Raw genomic sequence first — 21,624 nt, 5'->3', positions numbered from 1 at the left:
CAAACTAAAAGCGACAAGGGAGTGGGCCTTCTCGATTACAGCACCCCACTGGTGGAACCAGCTACCAGAAGAGGTGCGGGCCCTGCGGAGCCTTAATCAGTTCCGTCAGGCCTGCAAAACCATCCTCTTCCAGCAGGCCTTTTAAGGTGGAACCATTGTATCATCGCCATGAAAACTAGGTTTATATGCCAAGACTGTAGCACCGTATCACACTGTGGTTTTAAATTATTAGTTTAAATGCTGTTTTATATGTAATTGTACTTTTAATTGCTAATTGCTATGAATTTTATTGTTGTATTATTGAAATGATGTATTCATGTCATGTAAGCCGCCCTGAGCCTGCTTTGGCGGGGAGGGTGGGATATAAATTAAAAATGATATTTAAAAAATTATTAAAAAAAAAGTTTTCACATCACTCTTCCCTGGCCAGTGAGAGGGGACAGACACAGGACAGCCCTACCTGTCACTCTCCTCAGTTTGGAGGGGGAACTTCAACGTATCTGTGAAAGTCTGGTCTTGGAAGTTGTACTGCAGCACAACAGACCCCTCTGAAGCACCTGAGGCCTGTAGAGAAAAGGAAATTGGCAAAAGAAGATGATGATGATATTGGATTTATATCTCGCCCTCCGCTCCGTATATCAGTGTTTCAAAGTCTTAGAGCTCCAGCCAAGTCTCAGAGTAGCTCATAATCTCCTTTATCTTCCTCCCCCAGAACAGAAGGAAAGGAGTTATACATTCTAAGAATATATATGGCAATAGAACTAAGGCCTCAAAAGGTCCTAAAGCTCCCTTGGCTATGGGAGATGGATTGTCAGTCTTTGGGGTCTTGGTGGAGGTTGCTTGCCTGATGTTGTCCACAGATCTGGGCATAGATGAGGCTGCACTGCCCTTCAAAGATGACCTGGGGACCAGACCCCACAAGCTTGGCCTCAAGACTGGGAGGCAAATCCCAATGCAGAGAGATCCTTGTTGCTGCTGGCTGTAAGGCCTTCAAAGACTGCAGGGCCTGAAGGGGGAAGAGAGGCATAAATAGGACTGAAGTAGACAGCAGGGTTCTTTGGCCAAATAAGAAAGATACAAATGGTGTTGCATATGTTCTGAAGCCAGAACAACCATGGAATAAGACTTCCTCTTTATTTTATCCTGAGATGTTTCACAGATTGGCAGTTAAGTGCCCAGTACATAATAGACACTATGGCAGTTACGGTAAGTGCCCTGTAGGCAATGGACACTAAATTAGGTGTAGAAATGGTAGAGTGCTCTCTTCCAAATCTGGGCTCCAGGATCCTCCTCACCTTGGCCTGCATGCGCTTCTTGCCTGTGATGAATTCAGCGCTGCCTCCAGCTGCTCAAGCAATGCCTTTAATGAGGGCTGTGGAGGCCCCTTCGCCAATCCCAAAGGAGAAGCACCTGCAAGGAAAGAGGCAAAAAATGGGGTTTATAAATGTATCCAGAAACAAAAACCATGCAATGCATTTTATTTGGTTGCATTACAGTCACATAGGTCGTTTTCCCACTGAGCTTACCTCGGAGCGACGTCGCTCTTCACCGCACAGCTTCTGCGCAGATTTCCCACCAACTGCTCCGAGGCTGCTCCGAGGAACCAGGAAGTGCCGCGGCTTTTGCGTCGCAGATGTAAACTGGTTTTTAGCGGTTTACATCTGCGACGCAAAAGCCGCGGCACTTCCTGGTTCCTCGGAGCAGCCTCGGAGCAGTTGGTGGGAAATCCGTGCAGACGCTGCGTGGTGAAGAGGGACGTCGCTCCGAGGTAAGCTCAGTGGGAAAACGACCATAGTCTCACCCTCCCTGACAAATAAGACAAAGAATTCCCCATTTTATGGGCATCTAAGTTTCTTCTTTGCAAAGTATGCACAGAGAGGCAGAACAACATTGGCCTGTGTGGTTTCCTCCTGTCCTTCAGTCCTCAAACAGGAAATGAAGTGTGTCATCTGTTGTAAATGAAACTGCAGTGAGAGGATGAGGATAATTCAACCTACCTTTTAATCTTAAATTAATGCCACAGTCCATTTCAGCTTTGTCTCTCTAGCTCACCTGAACTCCAGTATCTCAGAGGTCGGTGAACAGAAAAATGCTTCAAACAGCACTATATATTTAGGTAAGTTGTTAAATGTTCAGGGTTTCTCTTTCCTCATATTCACATTCCACTTAAAAAAAAATATTACCTCCATATTACACATAAGGGGATGGACTTGCCCATACAGGGAACATGCCACTGAATTTCAAGATTTCTCCTTGTGTGCCACACTGCCAGGGCATGAACCCAGCCCAAATTCTTCATGATTCTTCTAAATAAAATTGAAGATACCAAGAATTCTCAGATCTTCATTCATTTTAGATCTTTCATGTCTAGTTTGGCCTTCACTCTACAGTGTTAGTGCTATTTGCTTATTCAGGGGATGGCATAAAGCTGCTATCTCATAATCTGTCGAGGCATCTGCTTGCAAAGAGCAGAGAGAAGCAAAACACTGACATAGGTCCCTGCAGATGTGTTTCCTGTTTGAGTGGGAAATACAGGTTCACCTTCTGCCTGAAACTTGACCCTCCCATTTCCACATCCCAGCCTGACGACCCCTTTTTACAAAACCTCATAACATCCCACTTCCTTCGGAAGTCAAACTATTTCCCAAACCAAGGAGATAGCACAATCATTGGTGTTTTGGGACACAGTGCTTCTGCAAAGCAAGATAATCCTTTTCTCTGGGAATTCTTCTAAACCTTCTGGTTGGAGATGCTCCTGTTATATAAACCATCTACTCCTCATAAGTTTCCTCTTTCACTGCCAGGAACATTGAAAATAGGCAATGAAATACCAAAACAGAAACAAAGAACTGAAGATTCCCAAATATACCCAACTGTTATTAATAGTTCTGTGTAGATTATGTGACAAAGAAATATACCTTATTTTATTTATATTAATCTGATCACAGAATGAACATGATTTGTGTGACATTTGACTTCCTATTGCATGAGATTTCTCTCAGGGGAGGAGAGATGAGATTAGGATAGAGAAGGTGATACAAAGAAGGATACAGAGAGAAAAGAGTGTTTGATGTCTTGTTCCTAGTTACAACCTGTGGAAACTGCTGTGACGCTGAACTTCTGCAATGACTTTGTAGTGTATCAGTAACAACATTCGCCCCGCGCGGAGGCTACTGGGCTGTCCCAGAAGCCTCCAGCGCAGGGCGCGGAATCACCCGCCAATCAACAGCTGCGGCGGGAAGTTCAACAGGTCAGGATTGGCCTGACCGACCCAGTAGGCTGTACCGGGAATTGTATATAAGCGGGGCCCAGCCCGCGTTCTCCCCCTCTTGCAACGTGCTCCTAATAAACTATGTTGCCCTACTCTCGTCTCCGCTTCGAGTACGTTACACTGGCGACGAGGATGGGATCCTAGCCTCATCGGCTACAATCGGAGATCTTGGGCAACGAACGACCGGCCACGACCGCCGCCGCTACCATGGCCAACCAGAGCGGGAACACCGGTTACATCGAGCCCTTCGACCCTGCAAATCCAGAGGGCTGGGAGTCCTACTCGGAACGGGTCGAGTTCTACCTCTGGGCCAACAAGATCACCGACGCCGGATCAAAGAGGGATGTCCTCCTGAGCGTCTGCGGGCCAGCCACGTTCGAGATCGCCAAGGGTCTCTCGGCTCCCACCCGCCTCGCGGAGAAATCCTACGAGGAGATCATCAGGCTCCTCACGGGCCATTTCTTGCCGCAGCCCTCACGGGTGGCCCGCAGATTCCTGTTCCACAAAAGGGACCAGACCGCTGGAGAGTCAGCCGCGGACTACTTGGCGGCCCTCCGCAAACTCGCCGGGAACTGCAACTTTCCCCAGTTGGAGGAAACCCTGGTTGACCGATTCACGTGGGGCCTCCGCGACGAAAGGCTCCAGCAGAAGCTCTTCGCCAAAGAAGAGCTCACCCTCCAGGGTGCCTTCAGCGAGGCGGTAGCGTTCGAGAGGGCTGCCCGGACCTTTCCCTGGGTCAAGACCGAGACCGCCCACCACGAGGAGCTGGACCCCGAGCACCAGGACGAGGGGGAAGCTTTCCAGACGCGCTGCGCCGCAGGACCAGCTGCCCGAGCTCCACAGCGCCCCCGAGCCAGCGAACGGCCGAGCCAGCGCACTAACGAAAGGGCCAAATGCGCCAGCTGCGGCGACCCCCACGATCGGAGGGACTGCCAGTACCGGACCTGGGACTGCAGGAGCTGCGGGAAGACTGGCCACATCGCGCGAGCTTGCCGAGCCAAGCACAACCGCCCGCGACCGACCGCGCACCACGAGGCCACAGAGTCCCACTCAACAGCCTCCACCTCACTTCAGGTACTGAGTTTGCCCCTGACCACCCCCAACAAGATAAAGATGGCGGTCCTCATAGACGGGGCCCCCTGCGTCATGGAAGTGGACTCGGGCTCCTCCATCTCCATAATCGCGGAGGAGACCCTGAGAAGGCTACGCCCCGGCCAGGGGCTGCAGCTGCGACCGGCAAATTTCATATTGCGGGACTTCCAGCAAAACCCGGTCCAAATAGCGGGGTGGGCACGGGTGCAGGTGGAGCGGGGGTCCTTCAGAGGCCCCCTAGACATCCTGGTGGTCAGGCGGCCGCTTACCACCCTCTTGGGTCTTGCATGGTTTGGCCCCTTGGGAATCCGAATAGAGGTGGCGCGCACGACCACAGCGGGAGGGTTCGGGGAGGTGTGCAGAGAGTTCCCCGACGTATTTGATGGGTCGCTGGGTAGTTACAAGGGCCCGGCCATCTCCCTACCGCTCGACCCGACGGTCAGACCGATCCGGCTCAAGGCAAGGAGGGTCCCCTTCGCCTTGAAGCCCAAGATCGAGGCAGAGTTGGACCGCCTAGTAGCACAAGGGGTCCTGGAGCCGGTCGATTACGCCATGTGGGAGACCCCCATAGTGACTCCGGTCAAACCCAATGGGGACGTGCAGATATGTGCAGATTACAAGTGCACAATTAACAAAGCGCTCCAAGACAACCCATACCCGGTGCCAGTAGTCAGCCACATCCTGGCCGCCCTGGCGGGGTCAAAGATTTTCGGAAAGCTGGACCTGGCACAAGCCTACCAGCAGCTCCCGGTGGATGCCAAAACGGCTGAGGCACAGACGATAGTTACCCACAGGGGGGCGTTCAGGGTGAACAGGTTACAGTTTGGGGTCAGCGTGGCTCCGGGAATCTTCCAGAGCATAATGGATGCTCTCCTTAAAGGGATCCCCGGAGTCCAGCCGTTTTTCGACGATGTTTTAATCGCCGCCCCGGACCCTGAGGAATTCCGCAACCGCCTCCGGGAGGTGCTCCGCCGTTTTCAAGCCGCTGGACTAAAGGTTAAAAGGGAGAAGTGCATGCTGGGGGTACCACGGGTGGAGTTCCTGGGCTTCGCAGTGGACGCGGAGGGAATCCACCCGACCGAGGAAAAGACCAGAGCCATTGTTCAAGCCCCAGCCCCCACGTGTAAAGCGGAGCTACAGAGCTTCTTGGGGGTCCTCAATTTCTACCACACGTTCATACCCCACAAGGCGGCCCTTGCCGAACCCCTACACCGACTACTGGACAAAAAAGCTCCATGGGTGTGGGGGAAGAAGCAAGCCGCCGCCTTCCAGGCAGTTAAGGATGTTCTGGTCTCCAACGCGGTGCTGCACCACTTCGACGAGCATCTTCCCGTCATCCTGGCATGCGATGCGTCGCCCTACGGGGTGGGCGCTGTCCTGGGGCACCAGTTGCCGGATGGCCGGGAGGTCCCGGTCGCATACTACTCACGCACCCTGACGTCGGCGGAACGGAACTATGCACAAATCGACAAGGAGGCCTTGGCCATAGTAGCGGGGGTCCATAAATTCAACGATTATTTGTATGGGCGCCGGTTCACAATAGCGACGGACCATAAGCCGCTTTTGGGTCTGTTGGCCCCAGACCGCCAAACTCCCCAAATCCTGTCCCAGAGGGTGTTGAGGTGGAACCAATTCCTCAACTCGTACACCTACGCTCTGGTACACAGGGCGGGCAAGGCAATGGGTCACGCGGACGCACTCAGCAGGTTGCCACTCCCAGACACAGGCCCCGATCCAGCCCCAGCACACCAGGTCATGTCGATCGAGGCACTCCCGGATCAGCCCCTCCACGCGGCGGAGGTGGCCAAAGCCACCAGAAAAAACAAAACCCTAGCACGGGTGCTCGACTGGGTGGTGAGGGGGTGGCCAGAGGGGGAGCAGGGTAGTGGTCCCCCCCCCCTACAGAAACGGGTTTTGGAATCACTTCACAAAACACACCCAGGCATAGTGAGAATGAAGGCCCTAGCCAGGAGCTACGTATGGTGGCCGGGGATGGACGGGGAGATAGAGAACTGGGTCCGGAGATGCAGCACATGCCAGGAGTCGCGGCCGGACCCACCCAGCGCCCCAGCTACACGGTGGGAGACCACGAGGAAACCGTGGTCCCGGCTCCACATTGACTTTGCCGGGCCGTTCCAGGGACAGATCTTCCTAATCATTGTAGATGCATACACAAAATGGTTAGAGGTCATCCCCGTAGGGTCTACCTCGTCAGCAGCAGCCATTAGAGCATTACGTAGGGTCCTGTGCACCCACGGTATCCCGGACACCATAGTCTCGGACAACGGGACAGCGTTCACATCGGGGGAATTCCAGGCGTTCCTCCAGCGGTACCTCATTAGACACATCCGGTCAGCTCCCTTCCACCCGGCCACCAACGGCCAGGCCGAGCGGATGGTCCGGACAACAAAAGAGGCCCTGGGCAGAATAGTGCAAGGTGATTGGGACCACCGGCTAGCTGCGTTCCTCTTCGACAACCGGGTCATTCCAAACCCAGTCACCGGGGTCAGCCCAGCTGAGCTCCTCATGGGACGCAAGCTCACCACACGGCTAGACCGCCTACACCCCGACAGAGCCTCCGACGTACGAGGGTCCCCGGAGGTCAGAGACGCGGCTAGGGGGTTCTTCGCGGGGGACCCAGTGTTCGCCCGCAACTACGCTTCAGGCCCAGAGTGGGTAGCCGGGCGGGTACTACGGGTTGTGGGTTCCCGCCACTACGAGGTATCCACCGAGGGGGGCCAGAGCCTACGCCGGCACATCGACCAGTTGCGCCGCCGGACTCTCCCAGAGGTACCCACGGAAACGAGGGAGGGGGAGGGGGCCGAGGAGCATCCAATGACACTCGCGCCGGCACCAAGGCCACACCCACCGGCAGAGGCGGACCAACCCTCGGATCCAGACCCACAGCCCCCCGACGCTCAAAACCCCAGGGAAGCCCCGGATGCGGAAGGGGCCCCGGCACCACAAGCAACCCCAAGGCGTTCAACACGGGAGCGTCGACCTCCCGCCTACCTCCAGGACTATGTCACTAACTAAGGGGGGAGGAGTGTAGTGTATCAGTAACAACATTCGCCCCACGCGGAGGCTACTGGGCTGTCCCAGAAGCCTCCAGCGCAGGGCGCGGAATCACCCGCCAATCAACAGCTGCGGCGGGAAGTTCAACAGGTCAGGATTGGCCTGACCGACCCAGTAGGCTGTACCGGGAATTGTATATAAGCGGGGCCCGGCCCGCGTTCTCCCCCTCTTGCAACGTGCTCCTAATAAACTATGTTGCCCTACTCTCGTCTCCGCTTCGAGTACGTTACAGACTTCATCAGTGTTAGATACTTCTCTGTCTGTGAACACAAACAGCTGAAAGAGAAATAGAAGAATGTGGGACTGGAGTCCAAACACTTATCTATGGAGATCCACTAGCACAAGGGAGGTTTTATTCTCCCTCTCTGTGTCTAGTTGAGCCTTTTAAAGAGTTGAGTGATTCCAGTGCCTGAAGTTGTCAATTATTGCAATGCTTTTCAAACTGGAGCATGCATAAAAATACTCAAGAAGGTGCCACTGGATTTTTGTGTGTGTGTTCATGTGTAAAAGTTCTGTTTTGGCAACATGGTGTCAGTCATCCACCAATTGGAATGAACATTATGATGGCTAACTTTTCCCACTGGCAGCACCACAGCAGAGAGGGTGCTGACTCTACAGCAGAGAAGCTTCTGATCCTAAAGGCAGTTTGAGGAGATGTCAAGACATTCAGTAACTGTTGACTGCTTGCTTCTAAATCTTCTGGCTGGAGATGCTCTTGTCATGTAAACCATCTACTCCTCATATGTTTCCTCTTTCATTGTGGGTACTGGCAAACTTAAAAAATAAGGGTAACTGGGATGCTGTATCTCATGTGACCTGGATTGTCCAGGCTAGCCCAATCTTAGAGTCAAGCCTTAGTCAGTATTTTGATGGGAGACCACCAATAATTACCAGGTCTCTACAAAGAGGCAGGCAATGGCAAACCTCCTCTGAACATCTCATGCCTTGAAAACTCTAAGGGGTGCCAATAGGCCACCTGCAACTTAATGGCAAGAACAAATAAACACAAATGAAAACTATCCTATCCAGGGATCATTTTGTAGAAAAAGAGGAGCTGGAGCTCATTAGCACAATTCATTTGAGGAATTCATTTGCATACACCACACACCCCTGACATCACCAGAAGGTATGTTAAATTATATCAGCTCAGCATCTACTCAAAATGTTTCTTGAATTATAATTGTTATAATAAATCCTTACTCCCATCATACTTGAAAAATTACTTTCTCCTATGTGGCCACAGTGGCATGATGAAGATTTCCATCTATCTGCTTTATATGTTTTGCTTATTTTCTCATTTTCTCATTTTGTGTGAAAAATATTAGAAAGTTTGTAGAATCTTAGAGTTCAGCAAAATTCTCACAGGGGATTTGAACAATGGACCCCAGTGTCAAGTCTGCTTCAACTCTGGTCAAGTCTGTATTCCATCTTTGGTTCAAGGGGAAGCATTCTGGGTAAAAGCCACACTGTATGCCAATGCTGCTAGCTTGAACTTTCCTCTCCCCCCTCCCTTCCTTTGTTATGTAGTTTTGCTTTGAAATGGGAATATGTGAAAGAGATTGTGGTGCCTTCTCAGGCTGGGCACCGGGGGAGGTTTCTCGCCCAAGGCCAACAGGCCTGAGAACGAAATTGTAACATCAATGTGTGAATGTGCCCTGCATAGTACCCCCTCCCTAAAGAATCCCTTTGAAGTATACCTTATATGATTACACTTTGCTGTATGTTCCTTAGTCTTCCAATCTCTCTGAGTAGTCGAGAACAATGATATCAATAAACTAGAAACTTTTATCAAGAAGGTCTCGTTATTGAATCAGCCGACTTGACATTTTGGAAGACTCCCCTCTGAAGTTCAACCTTTCCGGCAACTTTAAAGCCCTATGGCTGAACAGAATCCGGACAATGGGGAACTTCCCATCAACATGGATCTGGAAAGGGCAGAAGCACCGTGGCACGTCCTCGACACCAGGAGAGCCGTGGAGTCTCCCCCCCAGTTCCAGCTAGTGATCACACCCCGGCAGTATCAACCGCGGACCTCTACCACCATCATGGAACAGGCCCCGATCCGCCGGGAAGCCATCCTGGCTCGCCACACCAAGCAAGTCTGGATCGCTGAAGCAGAGGCCACCAACCCAGGTCCCATCAAGTCGGGGGAGGCGGACAGCATCATCGTCGTCCAGGTCCCCGGGGACGAGAACGCAGATGCTGAGTGCAGAGGGGCTGAGAGCGGGGAGCCGAGGCCCAAAGACATGCACAATGAGGACTATCAGATGTTCCCATCGATGGTCCACCGGGAGGTCGATGGAGCGATCCGGGGCCTGAAGGACGAAATGCACACCCTGACGGCCCAACTGGGGAGGGCGCTGGGGGTGACCGGGTTCCGGCGGCAGCAACCCGCTCAGCCGGTGGTCCGAGGCCGCCCAAGCCAACCGGCTCAGGCAGCAGCCCCCGCAAGAGGTGCAGCTCCCCAGATACCAGCGGCACCCCGGGCGCCGGCGGTCCCCCGCAACACAGGTCGAGGGAGAGAACTGGACGCGACCTTTGACGAGGACCCGGAGGAGGTGAACTATTTCACCATTCAAGCGAACAGCTTCATGTACTATTGGGGAAACTCCTTCCCAGATGAGTTTAGCAGGGTGGACTACCTGGGCTCGAAACTGAGAGGGGCGGCCAAGCGTTGGTACGTGAGCCTGTGCGAGACCATGAATGCTGACCTGGACTACGTGCACACGTTGCTCCAAGACCTGCTAACCCAGTATGAAGACCCGCTGCAGGAGACCCGCACGTTGGCAGCTCTCTGTAACATGCAACAGGGGTCCCGCTCCATCTGCGAGTATGCGGCAGACTTCCAGGCGAATGCAGCCAGGGTCCGGGGCTGGAGCGAGCTGATGAAGATCGACCATTTCTCCAGTGCATTGAACACCAGCATCCTGGATCGGGCCCTCACCCAAGCGAGCCCAGACACACTGGTGGGGTGGATCCAGCTGGCGGGTGAAGTGGAAACCAACTTGAAAAGAGTGGTGATGCTACGCCAACATCAGTCAGGGAAGGGCCAGACGAGGGGCGCCCCGGGGAAGTTCGAACCCCCGAAAGCCAAGAAACCACCGGCAGCGGTGCCAGTGGGGCCCCGTAGATGCTTTCGGTGCGGGGACCCCAACCACCTCGCTTCCGGCTGCCCGCAGCCGGCCCCAGTCTGGGCCCCCTGCCAACGGTGAAACCCAGCACCCCGGGGCCGAAGAAAGCGACCAGCCGCCCTAAGGACATGGCGAAAAGCAGTGCGGTGGTGCCGTAGGAACCACTGGACGAGGAGGTGCTGCTCTCCATGGAGCTGGCCGACCTAGCTTGGGCCGAGGAATCGGCGGTAAACGAGGCCGGCCTGCTCTGAATGGTGCCAACCAGCAGGTCGAGTTGGAAGAGGCACCACTGACGGTGAGAGTAACGGGACAATTGTATTTTGTCACGGTGAAACTTTTAAACCCCAAGTTGAGGAGGTTTGTGCAGATCTGAGCCCTAATAGACTCGGGGTGCAACCGAGAGTTGATTTCCCCCAAAGTAGTGGAAGCCCTGGGGCTAGAAAGCTTGCAACTCCCACATCCGATGCTGTTTGAGCAAATGGACGGGTCCGTGATGTGTGGGGAGCCGTGCACCCGGGAGACGCAAGCCTGCCCCATGGGGATCGAAGAACACTGGAACCACGAGATCTTTGTGATTGCCCCCTCATGCTCCTAACCAGTAGTTTTGGGGGTGGTGTCAGCGTAGGGACATTGAAGATTTCAACATGAAACAGGCTAGCTTTGTTGAAAACAAAGTTTCTGTTTATTGAGTACGGCAATGTATACCACAACGCGGGGTCGTTGATACTAATAGCGAAAGGGGTGCAAGCATGAGCATATAAGGATACACATCAAAGGCTAGGGGGTTTAAATCATTTCCCACCATAAACCTGGGACTTCTTGGCTGAGAAGAACCAGGACAGCTATCTGTTATCTCCCACCTACATAGCCACCTCTCCTCCGCCTCGATGGCCTTGCTTGTCTCTTCCAGGCCCCTGGGAACGGCTAGATGTTTTACATTTCAAAGGCCGGCTGGTGCACTGACCTCCTCCCCCTCCTAACAAGCTCTCTACAATTCTAAAGTTAGCGTAGCAAAAGGACTAGTGTTAGTTCACAGTAAATAAACAGTTCAGGTCATAAAACAAAGCTTCAATGTATATAAGCTGACATACTGCCCCCCTAAGCTCTTGCTTGGGGCTTGTCTGGGTGCAGTAGGTAAAATTGCTTCAATAGCAGGGGAGCGTTTAAGTCAGAGTGTTTCACCCATTTGTCACAGCTGGGCGGAAAGTGGCGCCAGCGGACAAGATAGTGTAAAACCCCTCGTTGCAGTTTAGCATCCATGATCTCCTTCACTTCCTGATGTTTCTGACCCCTCACCAGAATAGGTTCCGGCTCGGGTCTCCGAGGATGCCATTCCGACCCACCCAGATCGCGGCGGATAAGACTGCAATGGAAAACGGTGTATTTTACTGATTAGTTTAGGCAGTTCCAGTTCTACAGTTACTTTGTTAATCACCCTCTTGATTTTAAAGGGGCCCAAGAACCGATAGGCTAGTTTTCAGGAGGTCTGGGGTAAAGGCAGATTCTTGGTAGACAGGAACACAGTCTCCCCCACTTTGAACTCCCACCCCGGGCTATGTTTTTTGTCGAATTGGGCTTTGTAGTCTTTCTTCGCCTCTTCCAGGTTTTCTTGAATTATTTTCCATGACTTCTGGAGATTTCCCCAGCATTGATGACATTCGGGTGATAGTGGTGGTGCGTCTCCCCCCGGTAGGGAGGGAAAGGGCTTTCCCTCATAACCATTTACTGCCTGGAAGGGCGAGACTTTAATTGAGCTGTGGAGGCTGTTGTTGTAGCCATACTCCGCGAAAGGCAGGAGGTCTATCCAGTTATTTTGCTGAAAATTGATATAGCAACGCAAATATTGCTCTAAAAGTCCATTCACCCTCTCACTTTGACCATCCGTTTGGGGGTGGTAGGCGGAGCTCAACCCTTGCTCCATGCCCATCAGTTTGCAAAACTCCCGCCAGAAGTTGGCAACGAACTGCGGCCCGCGGTCACTAATGACCTTGTCAGGGAACGAGTGGGCCCGGACCACATGGAGAAAAAATAGGTGGGCTAGTTCCTTTGCCGTGGGGAGCTTTCAGCAGGGGATAAAGTGGGCCTGTTTGGAGAACGTGTCTACTATTACCAGTATTACCGTGCGACCGCGGGAGGGCGGTAGCTCCACTATAAAGTCCATCGAGGCTACCGACCATGGTCGCCCAGCGGTGGGGAGCGGTTGCAAGAGCCCGGGGACTTTCCCTCCCCTCTTCTTAGCCATTAAGCAAGTGGGGCAAGTCTGGATGAATTCTGAAATGTCTTTTTTCATCTGGGGCCACCAGAATTGCCGGTGCACTAGGTGCAGGGTCTTGACATAGCCGAAGTGCCCTGCCAGTTTGTTGGTGTGACAGTGCTGCAATACGTCAGCCCGCAGGGACTTTGGCACATACAATTTCCCTTCATGGTACCAAAATCCTCCTTCCCCCTTTTCCACTCCCGGTGGGCGGTTGTCTCCCTCCGCTTCCGCCTCGGTTTTCAGTCCACGGGTCCTTCTTTTGCGCGGCTGTTTTCGAGCAGGTTTGTATGGTTCCCGCCACCGCCTCAGGGGGCACTAGTGAGTCTATTATTTCCTTCCGCTCGCTCTCATGTTGGGGAAGCTGCGAGAGAGCGTCCGCCAAGAAATTTTTTGAGCCGGGGATGTGCCGCAGCGTAAAATCAAACTTGGCGAAGAATCCCGCCCACCGAATTTGCTTCCCCGTGGTTTTTGTGATCGGTCCAAATTTCGAACAGGACTCGGGCCCCCTCCAGCCACGACCGCCACGTTTTCAGGGCGAATGTGACCACGTAGGCTTCTTTGTCCCACACTGACCAGTTCCGCTGCTCATTTGAGAACTTGCGGGATATATAGGCACACGGCCGTAGGCGGCCTTTGTTGTCTTTCTGCATTAATATTGCTCCTACGGCCATGTCGGAGGCGTCACATTGAACCACGAAGGGCTTAAGCTCATTTGGGTGCACTAGCACCGGTTCGCTAGTAAAAAGGCGCTTTAGGGTGTCGAACGCCTCCTGACATTGCTTAGTCCAGGAAAGTTTGGCCCCAGGTTTTTTTGCCTCTGGCCCCTTCCCTTTAGTCTGAAGTAGGTCTATCAGGGGCAGGGCCACCTTAGCGAACCCCTGGATGAACGACCTGTAAAAATTTGCGAACCCGGGGAACGATTGGAGCTGTCTACGTGTCCTCGGGGGTTCCCACTCCAACACCGCTTGAACTTTGGACGGGTCCATAGCTAGTCCCTTGCCTCACACCTGGAACCCCAGGTAATCCAGCTCTTTCTGATGGAACTCACATTTGGAGAGTTTCATGTAAAGCCTATTTTGGTAGAGGGTTTTTAAGACCTCGCGGACCAGCTTTATATGGGAAGATAGATCATTAGAGTAAATAATGATGTCATCCAGGTACACCACCACCCCCTTGTACAGGTACTTCCGAAGTACGCCATTGATAAAGTTCATGAACACCCCCGGCGCCCCTTGCAACCCGAAGGGCATGACTAGGTACTCAAATTGACCCAGGGGTGTGTTAAACGGCGTCTTCACTTTTGGAGCGGCCGCTCCAGCCGGGGCCGCCCCGGCTGCCCCTCCCGGCAGGCCTGGTGGGGCGAGGGCCGGGGGTGTTTGGCCACCGGAACCCCTTGGTGCCTGCGCCAGTGCATGGTCGATTTGTTTCTGCACCTCTCGCAGCATCAGGGTCATGTTGGCTTTCATTTCTTGCCGCAGGTTGCACCCCAGGATCTCCATCTCTCTCCGGAGGTCCTCCGTTGGGTCCCGCTTCGGGCAGGGGGCCCGGGAGTTGCATCCATCCTCCCCCTCCGAATCGGAGCGCCCCTCGTCCCGGGGGGTCCGCTCTCGGCTCCCCCCTTCCCTGGTCAAGCCGCTCCGTCGGTCGGGGCTCCCACTGTCCTCTGGTTCCCCAGGAGTCTGCAGCAGATTTGCGTGTCTCTGCGCCGCCTCGTCCATCAGCGTGCTGGAAGTTCTGGGGTTCCAGGAGGCCTTCGGGGTGATGAACAGCGCTTGGCTGCTCACCTTCTTCACCTTCCGAGGTTCAATAACGTACCATGGCTTCTCCTTGAGTGGGGAGGGCTCTCGGTCGTCGAGTGCTTCTTCAGCCATCCGCTTCAAAGTAACTCTCCTCCGATAAGCCCTTTCGGGATTAGTATCAAAATGTCAGCGTAGGGACATTGAAGATTTCAACATGAAACAGGCTAGCTTTGTTGAAAACAAAGTTTCTGTTTATTGAGTACAGCAATGTATACCACAACGCGGGGTCGTTGATACTAATAGCGAAAGGGGTGCAAGCATGAGCATATAAGGATACACATCAAAGGCTAGGGGGTTTAAATCATTTCCCACCATAAACCTGGGACTTCTTGGCTGAGAAGAACCAGGACAGCTATCTGTTATCTCCCACCTACATAGCCACCTCTCCTCCGCCTCGATGGCCTTGCTTGTCTCTTCCAGGCGCCTGGGAACGGCTAGATGTTTTACATTTCAAAGGCCGGCTGGTGTACTGACCTCCCCCCCTCCTAACAAGCTCTCTACAATTCTAAAGTTAGCATAGCAAAAGGACTAGTGTTAGTTCACAGTAAATAAACAGTTCAGGTCATAAAACAAAGCTTCAATGTATACAAGCTGACAGGTGGGCTGGCTGGAGAAACATGAACCCCTGATCCGGTGGAGAGCCCAGACAATCAGATTTCTGGACCCCCTGTGCAAAGGCCACCTGTGGGACGTGGGGCCCGCGGGCTCCCGTGGCTAAAGAGAGGGCGTGCGTGTCGGTGGAGGAGGCACACCCCGTCCCTAGCGCCTACCGTGACCTAATGGGGGTGTTTAGCGAGCAGGAAGCCAACCAGCTGCCCCCCCATAGGAGCACGGACTGCACCATAGAACTCATTCCAGGGGAGAGCTTGCCCAAAGCCAAACTCTACCAGATGGGGTGGGCTGAGAAGAAGGAATTGCGCAAGTTCCTAGACCAAAACTTGGAGCGGGGATTCATGTGACCAGCCATGGCCCCCCACGCCGCCCCCATGCTGTTCTGCAAGAAAAAGGATGGCTCGCTTAGACTTTGCACAGATTTTCGCGGGATAAACGCGATTTCGATGTCCAACGCCTACCCCATCCCCCTCATCCGGGACTTATTGAACACAGTGTCCGGGGGGGAAATTTTCACTAAACTGGACTTGAGGGATGCATACTTCCGAGTGTGCATCAAGGAAGGGGATGAGTGGAAAACAGCATTTAACACCCCGATGGGTCAATTTGAGTACCTGGTTATGCCGTTCGGGTTGCAGGGGGCGCCGGGGGTGTTCATGAATTTCATAAATGATGTGCTCCGGAAATTTCTGTACAAGGGGGTGGTGGTGTACCTGGATGACATCATTATTTATTCCCAAGACGAGCGGTCCCATGTGAAACTGGTGAGAGAGGTGCTTAGTACCTTACTGGAGCACCAGCTTTACGCTAAGCTTTCCAAATGCGAATTTCACCGGACTGAAGTAGACTACTTGGGGCTCCGGGTGTCGGGCCAGGGGTTAGCCATGGATCCCGCTAAGGTGCAGGCAGTACTCGAGTGGGCCCCCCCCCGAGGACACGTAGACAGCTCCAATCATTTCTCGGGTTCGCAAATTTTTATAGGGCATTCATAGAGGTGTTCGCCCAGATCGCCCTGCCCCTAACCGAGCTCCTAAAGACAAAAGGAAGGGGGCCGGAAGCCAAACGGCTGGGGCCCCGGTTAAACTGGACCCCTAAGTGTCAAGCTGCCTTAGACCAGCTGAAGCGCTTGTTCACTAGCGAACCGGTCCTGAGTCACCCCGACGAGCAAAAGGCCTTCGTGGTTCAATGCGACACCTCCGACGTGGCTGTAGGAGCCATTCTCATGCAGAGGGACGGAGAGGGGAAACTACGGCCATGTGCGTACATCTCCCAGAAATTCTCGGAGGATCAGAGAAACTGGTCGGTCTGGGACAAAGAGGCGTTCGCGGTCATGTTTGCCCTAAAAACATGGAGGTCTTGGTTAGAGGGGGCCAAGGTGCCGTTCGAAGTGTGGACAGACCACAAAAATCTGGAAGCCCTGACGGGGAAAAGAAGGCTGAGCGAGAAACAGATCTGATGGGCGGGCTTCTTTTCTAAATTCGACTTCACCCTAAGGCACATCCCCGGGACGAGGAATTTCTTAGCCGATGCTCTTTCGCGCCTCCCGCAACACGAAGAGGGAATTAGAAGGGATTAGCCGGGAGCGGATCGCCACGGAAACCGAGCGGGAGGGAAAAGACCGGCCGGAGGGGGTGCTGAAGGGGAAAGACGGGCTCTGCTATAAGGGGAAGAAGCTGTACATCCCAGAGGGACTCCGGAGGGGAATATTAGAGCTCTGTCACTCCTCTAAACTAGCTGGGCACTTTGGCTATGTGAAAACCTTGCACTTGGTCAACAGACAGTTCTGGTGGCCGTCCCTGCGGAGGGATGTGTCAGAATTCGTGACTAGCTGCCCTGTGTGCATAATGGCCAAACGGAGGGGGGGAAAACCGCCGGGGCTCCTACAACCCCTAGAGACGGCCAAGCAGCCCTGGTCGGTAGTGTCAATGGATTTCATAGTGGAGCTCCCCCCCTCGCGGGGGAAAACGGTCATTTTGGTGGTGGTAGATACCTTTTCAAAACAAGCCCACTTCATCCCGTGCGCCCAATTGCCCACAGCTAAAAAGCTGGCGGCTCTCTTCTTTGATCACGTGGTAAAATTACACTCATTTCCAGATAAGGTCATTAGTGACTGCGGGCCGCAGTTCGTTGCCACCTTCTGGCAGGAGTTTTGTAAACTGGTGGGTATAGAGCAGGGTCTGAGTTCAGCCTACCACCCCCAAACGGACGGGTAGACAGAGAGGGTGAACGGGGTCCTAGAACAATACCTGAGGTGTTTTATAAATCAGCGCCAGTCCGACTGGGTGGATCTCCTCCCCTTTGCAGAATATTGCTACAATAACAGTGCACACAGCTCCACCAAAGCCTCTCCTTTTGCCACCGTCTTTGGGTATGAGGGAAAACCCATCCCTCTCCTACCGGGGGGGGGGAATCAGGGGGTCTCTTCAGCCTTTGAACAGTGGTGGCACGGTCCAAGCCAGAGTGGCCATCCATCCAAGAGAACTTAGAAGCTGCCAAAGAGACCTAAAAAAAAAGCAGTATGATAAGTCTCATGCCCCTGCTTGGGATTTCAAAGCTGGGGACTCCGTGTATCTGTCAACCAAGAACCTACCTCTCTCTCAACCATCCAGAAAGCTGGCGTACAAGTTTGTGGGACCCTTTAAAGTCAAAAGGGTTATTAACCCAGTGACTGTGGAATTAGACCTGCCTCCTGCCCTTGGTAAAATACACCCTGTATTTCATTGCAGCTTGCTGCGTCGAGATCCTGGTTCTTCGGACTGGCACCCTCCACCATCGGGACCCCTCCCATTCGGAAGGGGGAACAGGGCCTTTCGGGCTGCGAAGTCCAGGACTCTAAAAACCAGTTGCCTCTCCCGCGGCCACACACGGTGGCGGGAGCTAAGGGGGGGCAGTATGTCAAGTCTGCTTCAACTCTGGTCAAGTCTGTATTCCATCTTTGGCTCAAGGGGAAGCATTCTGGGTAAAAGCCACACTGTATGCCAATGCTGCTAGCTTGAACTTTCCTCTCCCCCCTCCCTTCCATTGTTATGTAGTTTTGCTTTGAAATGGGAATATGTGAAAGAGATTGTGGTGCCTTCTCAGGCTGGGCACCGGGGGAGGTTTCTCGCCCAAGGCCAACAGGCCTGAGAGCGAAATTGTAACATCAATGTGTGAATGTGCCCTGCATAGTACCCCCTCCCTAAAGAAACCCTTTGAAGTATACCTTATATGATTACACTTTGCTGTATGTTCCTTAGTCTTCCAATCTCTCTGAGTAGTCGAGAACAATGATATCAATAAACTAGAAACTTTTATCAAGAAGGTCTCGTTATTGAATCAGCTGACTTGACACCCAGAAGCAAGTACTTGGGGGCGGGGGGGGTTAAGAAAAAAATGGCACAATAAAATTTAGAGGTTTTAGAGCTCCACTCCTATGAGCTTCTGCTCAAAATGAAGCCTGATTCTATCTATTGTACACAGGGAGATTAGGTCCCAGTGGAGTTCTCCATACCTGACAAGGATGTCCTTCTTGGCGTGGCTGGCTGTAAATGGCCTTCAGTGGTTGCAGAATTTCTGTGCCCCCCAGGTCAGCACATAGGTCCTTAACACGCTGGAGAGATTCTGACATGGTCTGCTGGGTGTACTCGACACTCTGCCTGAAGAGGGTATAAGATGAATTGACAGTCAAAGATGTGGATGACCTATTTCTGAAGAGTTTTAACCACATTACTATTCCCTGCACTGCCCCAAGCATCTACAAAGTAACCCAAACAGAAAACAAAAAAACCTGTTGGACTAGGAATGCAAAAATGGGAACAGGAAGACTAATGGTGGCAATGCAGGAGAAGAGAGTCTCTATACTCCAAGATGTGCCCTCCAAAAGAAGCAGGTGTGAGGAAAAGAATTAAAAGTTATGCTTTGTGCAAAGCCCCAACAGACTTGTCTTCTCTTTTCTTTCCAACACTTGGTGAAGTTTTCTGTGGTTTTTAATCTTTCCTCTGTCAAAACAATTATGATTTTTATTCAAGGCTTTTTTGGTAGAAAAAGCCCAACAGAATTTATTTGCATATTAGGCCACGCACCCTGACATCACCATTGTTTCACACAGGGCTTTTTGCAGAAAAAGCCCAACAGGAACTCAATTGCATATTAAGCCCACCCTTTCATACCAAACCAGACGGAACCGCGTTCCTGCTAAAAAAAAGCCCTGATTTTATTTAAAACATTTCTGCGCTGCACTTTCACCAAAGAGGGTCAGTCCACAAGGCAGAAAACGTTATATAATTTCAACATTAAAACATGTACAATATTTAAAGAATTCAATAAAACAAAGAAACACACAAACATTCAAACAGCAGAGGCAAAGCAAGGACAGCAAAGAGCACTGGAATGGATGAATCCCACTTCTGTGTTTTTTGTTGGCCTTAGCAGATCAAGATTAACAGTGAACCAGTACCTTCTTTCTTCTTCCTATCCCATAGATAAGAATTCGGAGAATGTAGAAGGATACAGAATGAAAGGGGCTGATACACATGCCACATTCTGACACTCACGGGTAAAACGAGTCATAGGTGGATCCGAAGCCATAGATGTTGAAGAAACATCCTAGAGGGAGACTCTTCAGGAGGAGAATCAGGGTCTCCTGAGGTAAGAGGAAAGAAAAACAAAAATCACTCTAGTCCCTTCTGTATTTGGTTCGGCATTATGTCTATACCTCCAGAGCACTTCTGCTCTCCTTGCCTGCTTCAGTTTCTTCCTTAGTACAACCAATTTCCAATATGTTTCTCAGTTTGCTCCCACATCAATGCATATCCTTCATGTTTCCACTCTAGTTCCCTACTCTGTCTCCTTCCTCAACCGCCACATCACCTACTACCCTTTTTCAGAAGCTGCAGCATTTAATTTGTTCATAGGTACCTTGGCACTCTGAATACGATGTGGTGCATTTGGAATGTTGTAATCAGTGCTGCAATCCATGCTGCCAGAGCGATCCAGCAGGAAGATGAATTCTCCACTGGCATTCAGACCTGGCTTGGTGGTGCACTGTAAACTGGGGTACAGGGTAACCAGAAGGGCTGGGTCCCCCATCAGGGAACCTGTTTAGTACAGTTAGAAAGGAAATTCAGTAGGGATTTCCATCCAAGTTAAGTACCCATACTCTTCTCACCAAGTGTTTGGCCTGCCATTCCCACGCAGGCCAGAGGAACCTCCCAGAATCCCCTGCACTTCATCCCCCATCCATGGCTTGCCCACCTGACGCAGCTCCAGGTTTCCCAGCCTCGAGGTTTGCACTGGGCTTGAGAACTTCCTCATAGTAAATCAGCAGCTCCACATCTCTGTCAAATTGGTGCTTTTCAGCCAAGGAGACCTTTGCGAGAGGAAAAAACCAAGAAACATAACAAAGCATCAGAGGCTGGGAAGGATGCCAGTTTCCATAAGAACCCCAATCATTTACTTTTATATGTAAAAAATATTTGCCATATGGTCAACATTAAATATTCCCATAATCATTGCCCAGACAGAACTACTAGCTTACTCTAAGAACTATCTCAATTATATTTTAAGCTGCTAGGAATCCAAAACATAATATCTCAGAGAAGGCTGCTTACTCTGCCTCAGCATAATTCACTGCTCAGGCATGTCTTTGTAGTCAGCTTTCACTAATTCTACTCTCTTTCTCTGGACTGGGCATAACTTGACCACTGAATGACACCTGGAAAAACACACAAGAAAACAATCTTCATGAGTCACTATTCTGGGCTCCCCTCCTTTCAATGAGAAGGCATGCCTCCTCGATTAGAAACTCATGCAGATAACACAGGGGGTAGAACAATTAGAGGATAATGCTTATTCCTATATCAAGTTGGTCTAACGAAATGACCAGAGAGCACCGAAATAACTCCCAACACCCATAACGTAGATATTATTGACATATATACAGATTTAGGAAATTGTTTGGTATAAAGCATTCCAGTGTTTTTTCCCCCTGTATGCTTGAACATCAGCTTCTCCCCCATACTGCAGTGGCCTTTGAAAAGGGGCTTGGAAACTTCACTTTAAAATGCTTTTCTGTTATTCTTTAAAATGGGGGTGTCAAACATATGGCCCAGGGGCTGAATCAGGCCCTCAGAGGGCTCCTATCAGGCCCCTGAGCAAATGGCCTTCATCTGCTTCCTCTTCCCTCTCTCCTGCTTCCTTCTGCATCACAGCTTGCTTTGCCAGGCTTGCTCAATTGCACAGGGGCTACAGAGCAAAGCCTCTGTTTTCTCCATTTTCTGAGGTTCCTTCCTTGGGAAGGAAGTGGGAGAGGCAGAGCTTGCTTTGCCAGGCTCTCTCAATCACACAGCAGAGCTACTAAGTGAAGCCTCTCTTCCTTCCATTGGCTGAGGCTCCTCCCCCTCCTGGTTC

The 21,624-nt window shown here is 51.9% G+C and overlaps 1 protein-coding gene and 1 pseudogene across 1 annotated transcript in view; both read right to left on the bottom strand.

Moving 5' to 3' along the window:
- Window positions 1-21,624, bottom strand: part of NDRG2 (NDRG family member 2) — a 307,888-nt gene that overhangs the window by 176,170 nt on the left and 110,094 nt on the right. The gene's annotated exons all lie outside the window — the stretch shown is intronic.
- Window positions 1-21,624, bottom strand: part of LOC132583376 (von Willebrand factor A domain-containing protein 5A-like) — a 100,770-nt pseudogene that overhangs the window by 74,624 nt on the left and 4,522 nt on the right.

This window comes from Heteronotia binoei, chromosome 15 (assembly GCF_032191835.1).
Source record: "Heteronotia binoei isolate CCM8104 ecotype False Entrance Well chromosome 15, APGP_CSIRO_Hbin_v1, whole genome shotgun sequence".
NCBI classification, from domain to species: Eukaryota; Metazoa; Chordata; class Lepidosauria; order Squamata; family Gekkonidae; genus Heteronotia; species Heteronotia binoei.
This window is presented reverse-complemented; position numbering and strand designations above follow the sequence as displayed.